At 40.9% G+C, this 13274-nt stretch overlaps 1 protein-coding gene across 1 annotated transcript in view; it reads left to right on the plus strand.

Moving 5' to 3' along the window:
- The window catches only part of stk17a (serine/threonine kinase 17a), a 108837-nt gene that overhangs the window by 3996 nt on the left and 91567 nt on the right, over window positions 1-13274 (plus strand). The gene's annotated exons all lie outside the window — the stretch shown is intronic.

The raw sequence follows: 13274 nt of genomic DNA on the forward strand, positions 1-13274 counted from the left end.
AGTCACATTTTGCAGTGCCGATGACGATGGTCTGAACCTTTTAACAGCTCACAACATTAAATTATAGGCCTAAATCACTTTCTTCAGTGTGAAAGAATAGCTGCCTTTCTTAAACTTGATGCTATGTTGATGAGGTCTTCTGAGCACTTTCTCCTTTATTCAAAGGGGTTTCCCCTTGGGTTTGCCTTGATTGCACAGACAATTTTCAATATCCTGCGGAGTGGACTTGATGGGCCGAATGGCCTGCTTCTGCTCCTATATCTTATGGTCATCTCAGCCTCAGTAATTTTGGAAATTACTTTATTCCCTGCTGTAGCTTGGTGGGTGTTAATTTGAAATTGTGTTGGCTTCCTATATCTGCATTAGTTAGACTTGGGCACAAGTCACATCTAATTTTGTCCTCTGCCAAATCAGCCTTGAAAATGAATTTTGTCTTTCATCACATTATTAAGGCACTTTAATCTCATTAGAGATGGATGGTCTTGCCTGCCCAAGCTATCACCACTATGTACATCATCCTGCCACTTGCTAGTGTCTCAGAGCCTTTTGGTTTGTTTAGCTCTTCCACCAGCTTTTTCATCATTTGGGTCTGTTTACTGTAGATGGCTTGGCAGTTTGGTTTGTTATGTGTGACCTCTTGAGTTATTTGTTAAATACATCTTCATATTATGCCAGAAGCAGCTTTAAGCAAAGTTGTAATATTTACCTTGACTATCAATCCACTCTTCACACTTTCAACCTTCCTCATGAAATTGGTTTCTCAATAGACATAAGTATGATTAAACTTCTTGGGCGTCCAGCCAGGCACAGGTATTAATTATAACCGTTGCAATGACAGACTCTGCCATCTTCATCAGGGATGATTCGGACATCATACGCAGAGTTTAGTCATCATACACACCGGGAAAACACTAGATCCTTTTTCAATCATAAGCATAAACAGTAGCTTGATCTTTGGCCCATTATAGTGTCCTGCATGTTCCATTTGTCCTTGTACATGTGGAATCTTATCAGAGTATATTCTCAATATTAAATTATTCACTAACGGAACTGCCCTGTGGTTTTGGTCAAATGTTTCTCTTCCCATGATGAAGCAGTCTGTTGTTTTATCAACAGGTGTACACTTGTAAAACACTTGTACAGGTGTTTTAATTATTAATCTTTGAATTTGAAAGCATTGCCTCTATCACAGTTGTGTGACTGATTAAAAAGTGAATGCTGCATTCCTCACAGGGTGCTACTTGAGTTTGCTTGTTTGGGCTGCTGAATTTTGTTTAGTCCTAGGCACAGGATTTGTCCTTGCTTTCTGCAATTGAAACATTTCCCTGCTTTGCGCAGCCACACATGGGATGATGAGTCACATTGGAAACCATAGCAGAGATTCCCACCAGCCCCATTTCCTCATGTAACTTGCATGCGTGATTGAACTTCCACTATTCAGCCTGATCTGTATTTAATGTTTACACAAACTCTTGGTGCTGGCTGAAAGTCCTTAAGATATTTTGGAGGGCATCAGTTAATGTAGCTATTAATCATGCTTCCAAAGATGTATGGGCATGTTGATTGGTCACTATAAATTGACCTGTGGTGTAGGTAGATAACAAAAGAATTCCTTTAGAGTTGATGACCATGTGATCAAGACTAAGTTGCAGGGACGTGTAAAATGGGAGAGCACTGCACTTTCGGGAGCTGCAAAGGAATCAATGGATTGAAAGGCCTCTCTCTGCTGTAATAGACAGGTAGAAAAATAAATTATATAAGCAGCGAAGCATAAATTTAAATGATGGGAAGAAGTTCAAGCGTATTGCTTCAAAGGATCTTCATAAGTTGTCTTTGAAGCCTTTTGCAAACATTGTTACAATCCATAGAGCCAAAGGTGCTGGGTTCATTTTATTGTCAAATTATGTATGCAATATACAACTGACATTTGTCTTCTCCAGATAGCCACGAAACAGGAAAGAGCATGGAAATCGATGAAAGACATGCTATTAACTCTCCCCTGCACAAAAAAAACAGAAACTTGCAACCCCCTACCCCCTCCCTCGCTCAAAAACTAACAGATCACCCACATGGAAAACGGCAACTAGAACATCAAACCCCAACCCACCCCCGTTGTTTTTTTTTTTGAAAACACAACTGGCATATCGCCCACACAAGTGGGGGGGGGGACAGCAAAAACACTAATGGGTTACTAGCACAGAAAAAACACCAACAAAAACATCAACTCCCCTCAAATCCTCAACCCTTCTGTCGCACAAAAACTGAACATATCACCCATCCAGAAAATGGCATAGAGGACACCAAAACCCAACCCCCAGATTGCCAATCCTTAAAGATGTAACATATTCTTTCAAGGGGGACAACCTTAAAACCACAGCTATTGTGCATAATCAATACTTCGTTTGGCCTGACCCTGTTTAATTGGGGTAAAACCTGTCACAACTCCAGATCCCTTAAAGTTCATTAATATTTGGTTAATTTTACCCCCAGAATATATTATACTGATACCACTTTTACTGACAGACTTTGTCAGCTAAGGAGCTCAGAGAAGCCTATGTGTATTTGCACCAGCAGGTATTTCTCCTCTCTGTGTGGAGCCTTTTTGAAAAGTTTACTGCTTGAACCCCTTGGTCCCCCAGGACCTGCTGGAATAGAAATTTTGGTAAAGTTTTTTGTTCGTTAGTTTGTGTTGTTAGCTTTTGGCTACAAGGGGTTGCTACCTTTGGCAAACTTCTATTTCTCATCCACATGCAGGCCCTCTTACTGATCATAAATGTCCAGCGTGCAGACCTGTGCTATCCCTGAATCACGGGGCATTGGCTGTATTGTCTTCTGCTCCAGATTTCAGGTTTCAGTAGTCCAGTGAGCACATCAGGCAGTGTTTGCTTGCCTGTGACCCCCCCCTTTGTCTTATCCTAGATCGGGGTAGGCAACCTTAGGCACAAATAATTTTCTAGCATGCATTATTCATTAATTTGAGGCAAAACAGCACTAGATGTACAGTATTTAAATAGATAATTCCCATATTTCAAGTTTTTAATGGCATTTATCTGGCCCACCATCCACTCATTAATACGCAATCCGGCCCACAGAGGCAAAATGGTTGCTGACCCCTGTCCTAGATCTTGCCACCAAAAGGCAACTCCTGAGCAGAGTGTCTAGGCCAGGCATGGGCAGACTACGACCCCCGGGCCATATGCGGCCCGTTAAGCTTTTTAATCCGGCCCGCAGAACTTGATGAAATTATATTAATAAACCTTGTTAACGTTTTTTCCCCGCAATTCTGGCGTTTTCCCAATAGATGACGCACTCTATATACATTGACCTTTGTTGAGGTGCAGCGTATTACTCCACATTTGCGCTTTACTCTTTGTTCGGCTCGACCTATTTGTGTGAACAGGCGTTCAGCATCATGAACATCAACAAAGCCAGCCACAGATCCAAGTTAACTGACCAACACCTAGATCCATCCTGAGAATTGCCACAACAAAACTAAATCCAGACTTTGATGCGCTGGCTAAAAAGGGAGACCAAAAACACTGTTCCCACTGAAATTAAAAATAAGTTTCTTCGTTGTGTTATGTAAAAAAATGCATTTGAAAATATTTTTTCAATAAGCCTTACATGTTACATGTCATTTCTGTTAAGTGATGGACATGAGTAGTGCGCAGGTGCACGTACGTTCTCAAAATAAAAAATGCGCTCCAGATCAAATAACGCGCTCCGCATACTGGCGCGCTGTCAGTGTTCTGTCTTTGTGCTGGTCGTTGTTGAGTTTTGGCACGGGGGACAATTGAATAAGAAGGAGCAGGACAAATAGACCTGCATCTCCTACCATTTTTGAAATAAAGACAGTCAGGAGGAAAGTGATGATGATAATATCTTGAAGGATAACAGAATTTTCAGTGCTTTAAAATAATAAATGTTACTATTAAAAAAGCTGTATTTTATTCATTTAATTTTCAGTGTTTTAAAAGTCATTTCAATAAATAGCTAAATACCATGGGACTTCAAAGACAGATATTTTGTTGTAATGCATTTGTTCATTTTCAATTGAAATTAAAGCACATGTTTTCTACATATCCCATGATATTTTATTTTCTCTTATGAGGTGTATTACCAAAAGACTCCGTCCATCTGCTCCTGGTCTGGCTCCCCTGTCAAATTTTAGAACCCTTTGTGGCCCACAAGTCAAAAAGTTTGCCCACCCCTGGTCTAGGCTGATTAGCCATTATTAGTTTGATAATACAGTGAATTCCAGTTATTTTGTTCCAGTGAATTCAGTGCATTTTGGCCCAATTTGGTGGCTTCCCCAATTAGTCAGTTTCATGGAAAGTTAAAAAGGTATAGTTAAAGAAAACAAACTACCATTTAACTGAATAGCAAGTTGTGTATCTGAATGAAAAACAGCAAATTAAAAACTACTGGTCCTACTGCAGTACTATAAAACTGTATTAGTTCCTAATAGTTGACAGGAATTCATTCAATGTACTCTGCCATGTTTTGATTGACTGTAAATGAAGAAAATAGCACAGGCACCTAGTGTTTATACTGGACTTCCTTCATACAATGCTTTTGATGATTGTATCCTCCATAGCTTTACTTTCATTGTAAAATTTATGTAGATTGTCCATACCTTCAGATTCTTTGTAAGTCCTAGCTTGATGAAGATGTGAAATTGTTTCATTTTCCCTCTCATCTGTTTCTGGCATCTCCAAGCCTGAATACTTCAAACAACACAGGAAACCACTTTTGAATTGTCTTGCTGCTTATTTCTTGCCAATAAAAATCACTGCTTTTTAAATACAAATACACACAACTGGCACTCTTTAAAAATTATTTGATCTCAGCATGGCTGAGTGTCTAATAGCCACACAAGTCACTAGATTTTTGCTAGTTAGAAACTGTTTGGCAACAGCTTCCTGTCCCAATTAAGTATCATAGTATCCCAAATAAACAAAGAGAATCCCAGCTATTAGTTATTTTTTTAAGAGTTGTCCCAAATAAGTGGCTGGCCCAATTAATCAGAATCCACTAATTGTATTCTTCACTTCACAGCTTGTTCAATGAGCAACAGTGTTAATGTGTTCCAGTTATCTATCTTTCACCTTCACAGCAAAATTTCCCAAGATGCTGCTCTGAAGTGTGATCGAACAAAAATGAAGTGCCGGGCTGTTTATCATCCTGTTGTTACAGGTTTTGGCAGCACCAGCAATTATTTCAAATCTGTGGGTGCTTTCCTGCAGAGCCTGTAATGTGGGAAGTATCAAAAGTTTGGGCAAACAGATGTTTAAGGATTTTAAAAGAATAACAAAATGTTGTGGGAAGCAATTCCAAAGAATATTTCGGTTCTGATTTGCATCTTGCTTTAAGATCGAGGTGATTAGAATTAGCTCTGCATTCAACAATAGTCAATCACTCTTCATTCTCGCTCCCAGGTCTCTTCTATGGACCACGGTGCCCTTTGCCTTGTCCATTCAAGAATTTGAGTAGGTGTTCTTGGTGTCATTTTAATGCAGTGCTTTAGAGTATTGTGTTGCTTATTTCAGATAAAACATTTAAATCAAATGTTGTTTATCTCTTCTAGTACTTTAGATGAGTGCTAATGGCCATAAAGTTATTTAGAAATGTAATTAATTGAGAGCCACCTTGTTGTTTGAGCCAGCAATATTCCCTCTGCCTACCCTACACAAAAGAATTTATTTCATCACTGGCTTTGGCATTTTGCATGGTGCTACTTGGTTGCATTGTTTGCCATCAGAAGTAAGTGCACTTAATAGTTTTGGTAGCTTTTTGACAACTTTCCCAGCTACAGGTTTTCTCTACTTATTAGTAAGATCCTTCTATTGTGTGTGCCTGGATGAGTGCTACTTTAAACAGGTTTATGGATGGAAGAGGAGCTGCATTAGGCATTGTTTGTCTCTGTCATGCATCTCACAAGATAAAGTAAAAGTATGGATTACTACAGTGTAGAAGCCAGCCCTTGGGCCCATCTAGCCTATGTCAGCCTGGTCTTCTGCCTAGTCCCACCTGCATACACCTCTCATTCATATACATATTCAAACTTGAATGTTAAATTAAATCCACATCGAACAATTCCACTGGCAGCTTATTCCACACTTATGCCAACCTCTGAGTGAAGTTCACTCTCAGATTCCCTGTAAATATTTCACCTGTCACTGTAAGCCTATGACTCCAGTTCTAGTCTCACCATCCTGAAGGGGAAAAGCCTGCAAGCATTCACCCAATCTGTACCCCTCAATTTTATGTACCTCTATAAGATCTTCCCTCATTCTCTTGTACTCCAGGGAATAAAGTCCAAACCTATTCAAACTTTCCCTTCAAGTCCTGGTAACATCCTTGTAAATTTTCTCTGAACTTTTTCAAGCTTACTGATACCTTTTCTGTAGAAAAGTGACCAGAAAAGCACACAGATGTGGTGCTCCTTAAAATCTCTATTTGGCAAACTCTTGGCATCTCCCATATTCTCAAGGCTTGACAGGAAAGCACCTGCACGTATGAAATGATTGCTGATACTGCCAAAGCCTGAAATGACAGGATGATAAATATCCTGACATGATTCTTTTTGTTTGTTCACATTCCTGAGCAGTACCTTGAGAAACATTGTTAGGATGAAGGTGAAAGATAAATGGAATAGATTTTCACTGTCATTCATTGAACAAGCTATGAAATGAAACAAGATGTGAGTTTTTTTTTGGACCTCAGTGTGGCTGTCCAAATCTTACACAGTACAGTATACAGTTGTGTACTGGTTTTGCTTTGCATTTGCTGAAATATAATCGCAGAGCCTCAGATGCACCCAGTTTTAATGTTGTGAAGGATTGGTTCACTGTATTTTTTAAAAAAGTTATGTATTACTCTCCTTCCAGTGAGTACTGGGTAGCTCTGAGATATTTGCTTCTAGTAATGAAACAGATAAGAGAGAGATGAAGGCCAGTGGAACCAGGGTAGGGAGGGGTGCCAAGGGAGAGGAAACCCTGGGGAGTGGGTAAAGGGCAGATTGAACCGGATGGGGGTAGGTAATGAGCTTGAGAGACAAACGAATAGAGAAGGTGAACTAAGGGGGAGAGAGACCCTGGGTGGTCTGGGTGTATGTTATTTTTTTTAAGTGAGTGTTCATACCATCTGGCTAAAGTCTGCCCAAATGGAAAACAAAATGTTCTTCTGGTTTGTGTTTGCACTTGCCTTTGCAGTGGATACGGCCGAGGACAGACAAGTAAGTGTGGGATTGGGAAGGGGAGTAGAAATACCATGCCAGCAGAAGCTTGAGATGGCCATTATTGTCCAGGCTTTGGTGCGCTGACAAAGAGCCACCTCGTCACTGACCGGTCTCGCCATTTTAGATGAGCCAATAGATCAGGTTGGAGGAGGTACGTGAGAATCTCTCTCATCTGGAAGGGCTGTTAACCTGGATGGTGCAGAGGGCAGAGATGATATGCTGGATGTGGAAGCTAGGTGGGAACCGGGGGAATTCCATCTCTGCTCCTGAATGGTGGAAGTTGGTGGCAAAGTTAATAACGTTGACCGGTTCTGCAAAAGTGCAGGAAGCAGCACTAATGCAATTGCCAGTGTAGCAGAGAAATAGTGCAGGGATGTGGGTTGGAAAAGGACTGTTCTATGTAGCCAACCACAATTGTTTTATTTGTGCACTACGCAGTTATTTTGCTCTGCATCTTTCAAAGTACTTACTTTTATTAATGGCCTTGAACATTTTTATTATATCTACCATAAGCCTACAGACTCTCACAGCTACCTGGACTATTCCTCTTCCCACCCTGTCTCTTGCAAAAAGGCTATCCCCTTCTCACAATTCCTCTGTCTCCGCAGCATCTGCTCTCAGGGTGAGGCTTTTCATTCCAGGACGAAGGAGATGCCTTTCTTTTTTAAACAAAGGGGCTTCCCTTTGTCCACCATCAACTCTGCTCTCAAATGCATCCTTTCCATTTCCCGCACATATGCCCTCACACCATCCACCCGCCACCCCACTCGGGATAGGGTTCCCCTTGTCCTTACCTACCACCTCACCAGCCTCCAGGTCCAATGTATAATTCTCCGTAACTTCCGCTGCCTCCAACGGAATCACACTACCAAACACATTTTTCCCTCCCCCCCTTCTGCTTTTCGTAGGGATCGCTCCCTCCGTGACTCCCTTGTCCACTCGTCCCTGTCTCCCCCCCCCCCCCCCCATCCCTTCCCACCGATCTCCCTCCTGGCACTTATCCTTGTAAATGGAACAAGTGCTACACCTGCCCTTACACTTCCTCCCTCACCACCATTCAGGGCCCCAGACAGTCCTTCCAGGTGAGGCGACACTTCACCTGTGAGTAAGCTGGTGTGGTATACTGCGTCCAGTGCTCCCGGTGTGGCCTTTTATATATTGGTGAGACCCAACGCAGACTGGGAGACCATTTCGCTGAACACCTACGCTCGGTCTGCCTGAAAAAGCAGGATCTCCCTGTGACCACCCATTTTAATTCCATGTCCTATTCCCATTCTGATATGTCTATCCATGGCCTCCTCTATTGTCAAAATGATTCCAAACTGAACAACACCTTATATACCGGCTGGGTAGCCTCCAACCTGATGGCATGAACATTGACTTCTCTAACTTCCGTTAATGCCCCTCCTCCCCTTCTTACCCCATCCCTGACATATTTAGTTGTTTGCCTGTTCTCCATCTCCCTCTGGTGCTCCCCTCCCCCCCTTTCTTTCTCCTGAGGCTTCCCATCCCATGATCCTTTCCCTTCTCCAGCTCTGTATCACTTTCGCCAATCACCCTTCTAGCTCTTAGTTTCATCCCACCCTCTGGTCTTCTCGTATCATTCCGCATTTCCCCCTCCCCCCATTACTTTCAAATCTCTTACTATCTTTCCTTTCGGTTAGTCCTGACGAAGGGTCTCGGCTCGAAACGTCGATGCTGCCTGGCCTACTGTGTTCCACCAGCTTTTTGTGTGTGTTGTTGTTAACATTTTTATTACTTGCTTTTTGTTACAACTACAGCAAGTAACTGAAATTGTCAACATTACAGAGAAAGGAACAGGCACCGGGAAGATTTCTAATCATTCTGTAGATTGCAGCACTTTGATTAATATTCTTAGCTTAATGCAGAGTTGACATGTTTACATGTAAATAATCTTTTATTCAGTTGAGGCAAAAGCAAACTTTTCTTTGGTTGTTCTCCAAACAAAAATATTTTTCCAAAACAAACATAATCACCCATTCTTGCAGTTGAGATGAGATTTAACTCCTGATGTGTTTTGATTTTTTTTACATTTAAATTATTGAAATGTAAACAAATCAAAAACATCAGGGCAAGCAGTTGGTATAGTTGAATAATTATGCTGGTTCAGATAAAAAAATTTTAAAAAGTTGAATTTGTGCAGGTGACCCTTGTGTTATCAAAGATCAGGTCATGGAAATTCACCCTGACAGTATTCACAAATCTCAACAAATTTGGGGAAGAAAACAAATATCTGAACTTCTTTCAACTGCTAAAACATGCCCAAGTGGTGTGTCTGTGTTATCCTCATAATGACTTCCCTGTAATGTGTGGGTAGCCCATACAATAAATGTAAAACATTGCAACCAATGAGACACCTGTAGTCTTGCATAAAGCAACAGGTTGGGGAAAAGGCAGCTTCTTGCTGAGTCTTTATGCCCCTCCTCCTCTTCTACCCCATCCATCCCTGATATATTTGGTTTTTCTCCCCCCTCTTCTTTTCTTTCTTTCTGCCCATCACTCTGCCTGTTCTCCATCTCCCTCTGGTGCTCCCCTCCCCCTTTATTTCTCCCTAGGCCTCCTGTCCCATGATCCTTTCCCTTCTCTAGCTCTGTATCCCTTTTGCCAATCACCTTTCCAGTTCACAGCTTCATCCCACCCCCTCTGGTCTTCTCGTATCATTCTGCATTCCCCCCTCCCCCTCCTACTTTCAAATCTCTTACTATCTTTCCTTTCAGTTTGTCCTGACGAAGGGTCTCAGCCTGAAATGTCGACAATGCTTCTTCCTATAGATGCTGCTTGGCCTGCTGCGTTCCACCAGCATTTTTCGTGTGTTTCTTGCTGAGTTGCAGTCTTCAGAACTTCTGAGGTTGAAGTGCAATATAGGGCTCCTCAGGTTACAAATGAATTGACTTAGAGATCCTACTATGCAAATTCTCCTTACACTTAAAGCATTTTTCAATAATAATTGAATGTTTTGTGGTATTCCTTAATGACTCTCAATCAGCACAGGGGTGCCACAAGGCTGTATGTTTTGCCCCCTGCTCTACTTGCTATGCACACAGAGTATGACTGTGGAGGAAAGCTCCAGAGCCATATTCGTTTGTTGATGACACAACTGTCATGGGCTGAATCAAAGGTAGTGATGAATAAGCATAAAGGAGGGAGATTGAAAATCTGGCTGGGTGGTGACACAACAACAACCTCCTACCAAGGAGGTGATTATTGACTTTGGGAGAAGGAAACTGGAAGTTCATGAGCCAGTCCTCATCAGGGGATCAAAGTTGGAGGGTGTTAACAACTTTAAATTTCAGAGAATCTGTCCTGAGTCCAGCTTATAAGTGCAAGATGAAGAAAGCAGTGACTCTACTTAAGAGTTTGCGAAATTTTGGCATGAAATCTAATACTTTAACAAACATCTATAGATATGTGGTAGAGAATAGATTGACCGGTTGTAACACAGCTTGGTATAGAAACACCAATGCCCTTGAATGGAAAATCCTACCAAAAGTAGTGGATATGAGCCCAGTCCATCACAAAGCCTTTTCCACCATTGCACATATCTACACAGTGCTGTCGCAGGAAAGCAGCATCCATCATCAGTGACCCACACTACCCAGGCCATCTTCTCTTCTCACTGCTGCCATCAGGAAGAAGGTACAGGAGCCTGAGGACTTTCACCATCAGGCCCTTGAACGAGTGGGGATAACTTCACTCAACTTTACTTGTCCCATCACTTTCAAGGACTCTTCATCTTGTGTTCTTGATATTTATTGCTCATTTATTTTGTTCTTATTTTGTATTTGCACAGTTTGGGTGTTTTTTGCATGTTAGTTGTCTTTCATTGATTTCATATGGTTCTTGTATGCCCGCAAGGAAATGAATCTCAGTGTTCTATATGGTGAACAGTATTTTGATATTTTTACTTCAAGGTTTGAACTTTGGTATAGATTATATTTAATTAGTTTAAATAGTCCCAACATTACTGATAATTAAGGAACTGGAGATTTATGCGAAATTGTCTCATGGACAGTTCTCAGGAATGGCCTTGAATATAGCCAGGCATCTCCTGCATTGTTGTGCTTTGTATCATAACATTTACTGTTTTTACTGCTACTATTTGCATTGAGGAGCCATGGTGGATTTGAGTATCCATGAATGACCTTTATGGGTCTATGGCTTATTTTTATGCAGGAGACTATTCAGCCCATTGGGACCTGCTGCTTTCAGACAACAATTATATTAGTCCCATTTCTCCCCCTCCCATTTCCCTGTATTCCTCCAATCACTCACATGCACGTTAATTTCTCCTTTGAATCATTTGGCACTTGCCTGCAGTGACATTTCCAGTAGCCAGCTACTAGGATTTGAGAAGCAACTAGACCACCTAGTGGAAACTTGCACAGGTCATAATTTGTACAGTTTCACAGTATTTTGATACCTGTGGATAGGGGAAAATATCAGTATTGATTAACTGCAATCATAGGAATTGCTGACAAGGTACAGTGATGTTATTTTAAACATGTAAGTAAACCAAAAGCACTCCTTTTATTATACAAGTTAACTGATACAAAAAAAATGTATATGTTTAATCAAAGCAGATGCAGTTAGCTATAGCTGGGTTGCAAATTAGCTGCAAGTGGATTAAGGTGTTGGCCAGCCCTGAATTGCAGTTAACTTGCATTAGTAAACTGTGACCATTTTTAGGTAATGCGTGAAGTGGGAGTTCTAATGTACTGTATCTTGGAACTGAGTGTCAATAGGGTAATAATCGATTTTACAGCAGAGGATAATTAAAGATTTTACAAAGTGTCTTTCCAAATAATCGCAAGGAAAATTATTGCTCAGTTTTGCCCTGTTGGTTACCAGCCAATGCAGTTGGAAAATTTTGAAACCTTGTGACTCTAACAATCAGTTTTCCAGTGCCTGAAGTCAGCTTTAAAAGTTTTTTTATTATTGCAATGTAGAAAACTGCAGCAAAAGAACCACTTAAAAGAGTCATAAACACCAAGTCTCTGTTAATTTTGTACAGTTCAGTTCTAATTTTAATCTATAAAGTCCTGCCATGTTCTTTAATGGCATGCTTGTGCAAGTAGGAAAGGAGGTGTTGATCAGTGAAACAGCTTGCATTCCTCAGCATAATTTGATTTTTTTTTTAAAAAAACCAAGATTATGTTGCTTATGCAGACAAGATTGTCCTCTGTCTTGGGTGCCAGTTATTACACAATTCAGTGGCTGTTCTGGGTCATCCATCTGCTTGGGCAATGCAATCACTGCAGTTCTTTTGTCATTTTGTCTCACTGTTTTAATGTATTCTTGAGTGAGATCAATAGTTTTCTGTCAACACTAAGGATGTCAAAAAGATAGCAAAATTGGGTTCAACTGTTGTTTCCTGACAATTAATTTGTAGGAGTTATGATTTGCTCCAGGCTTGGCTGTGGGATTCTTGGCCATTTTTGAGTTGCTTGATTACCATTGCTCTAGAGTGCTACCTTTGGACATTTTTGCTTTGCAGTACAATGTTTCAGTGAGTGTCTTGGGAAATCTACTTAAAACAAAATCATTTAAGCATCAAACACCTCACCGCTCCTGTAGTTTGGAGTGGAGTGACTGATGTCTTCTATTGATCCTAGTGTTGGTGTTTTATCACAGTAAAAGAAAGCTCTATTGTTTTCCCAACCAAAATGGAAGCTTTCAGCCTATTTTAATAACTTCCTTTGCATCTGCTCAAGAAAGGTTTGAGTTCAACTTCTGGGTTCAGATGGTTATTTAGCTAGTGTTTGAAGTCATTGGAAAGGAAATTGATTGGAGGAGATGACAGGTACCAGTCCATAATTGCCATTCAAGAGTGGCCTGCTTTGGTCAGTGAAAATCAGATAAGGAGTTGCAGATACTGGTAATCCTAAATTAAAAGAAGATCCTGGAAATACTCTGTCAGGCCACACCCATAGGAAGCAAAACAGATTTGATGTTCAACCTGAACTGTTAACTCTTTCGTTTCCCATAGATTTGTCAAAACTGTGGATCCTGTATT

Source organism: Hypanus sabinus, chromosome 6 (assembly GCF_030144855.1).
Source record: "Hypanus sabinus isolate sHypSab1 chromosome 6, sHypSab1.hap1, whole genome shotgun sequence".
Classification (NCBI taxonomy): Eukaryota; Metazoa; Chordata; class Chondrichthyes; order Myliobatiformes; family Dasyatidae; genus Hypanus; species Hypanus sabinus.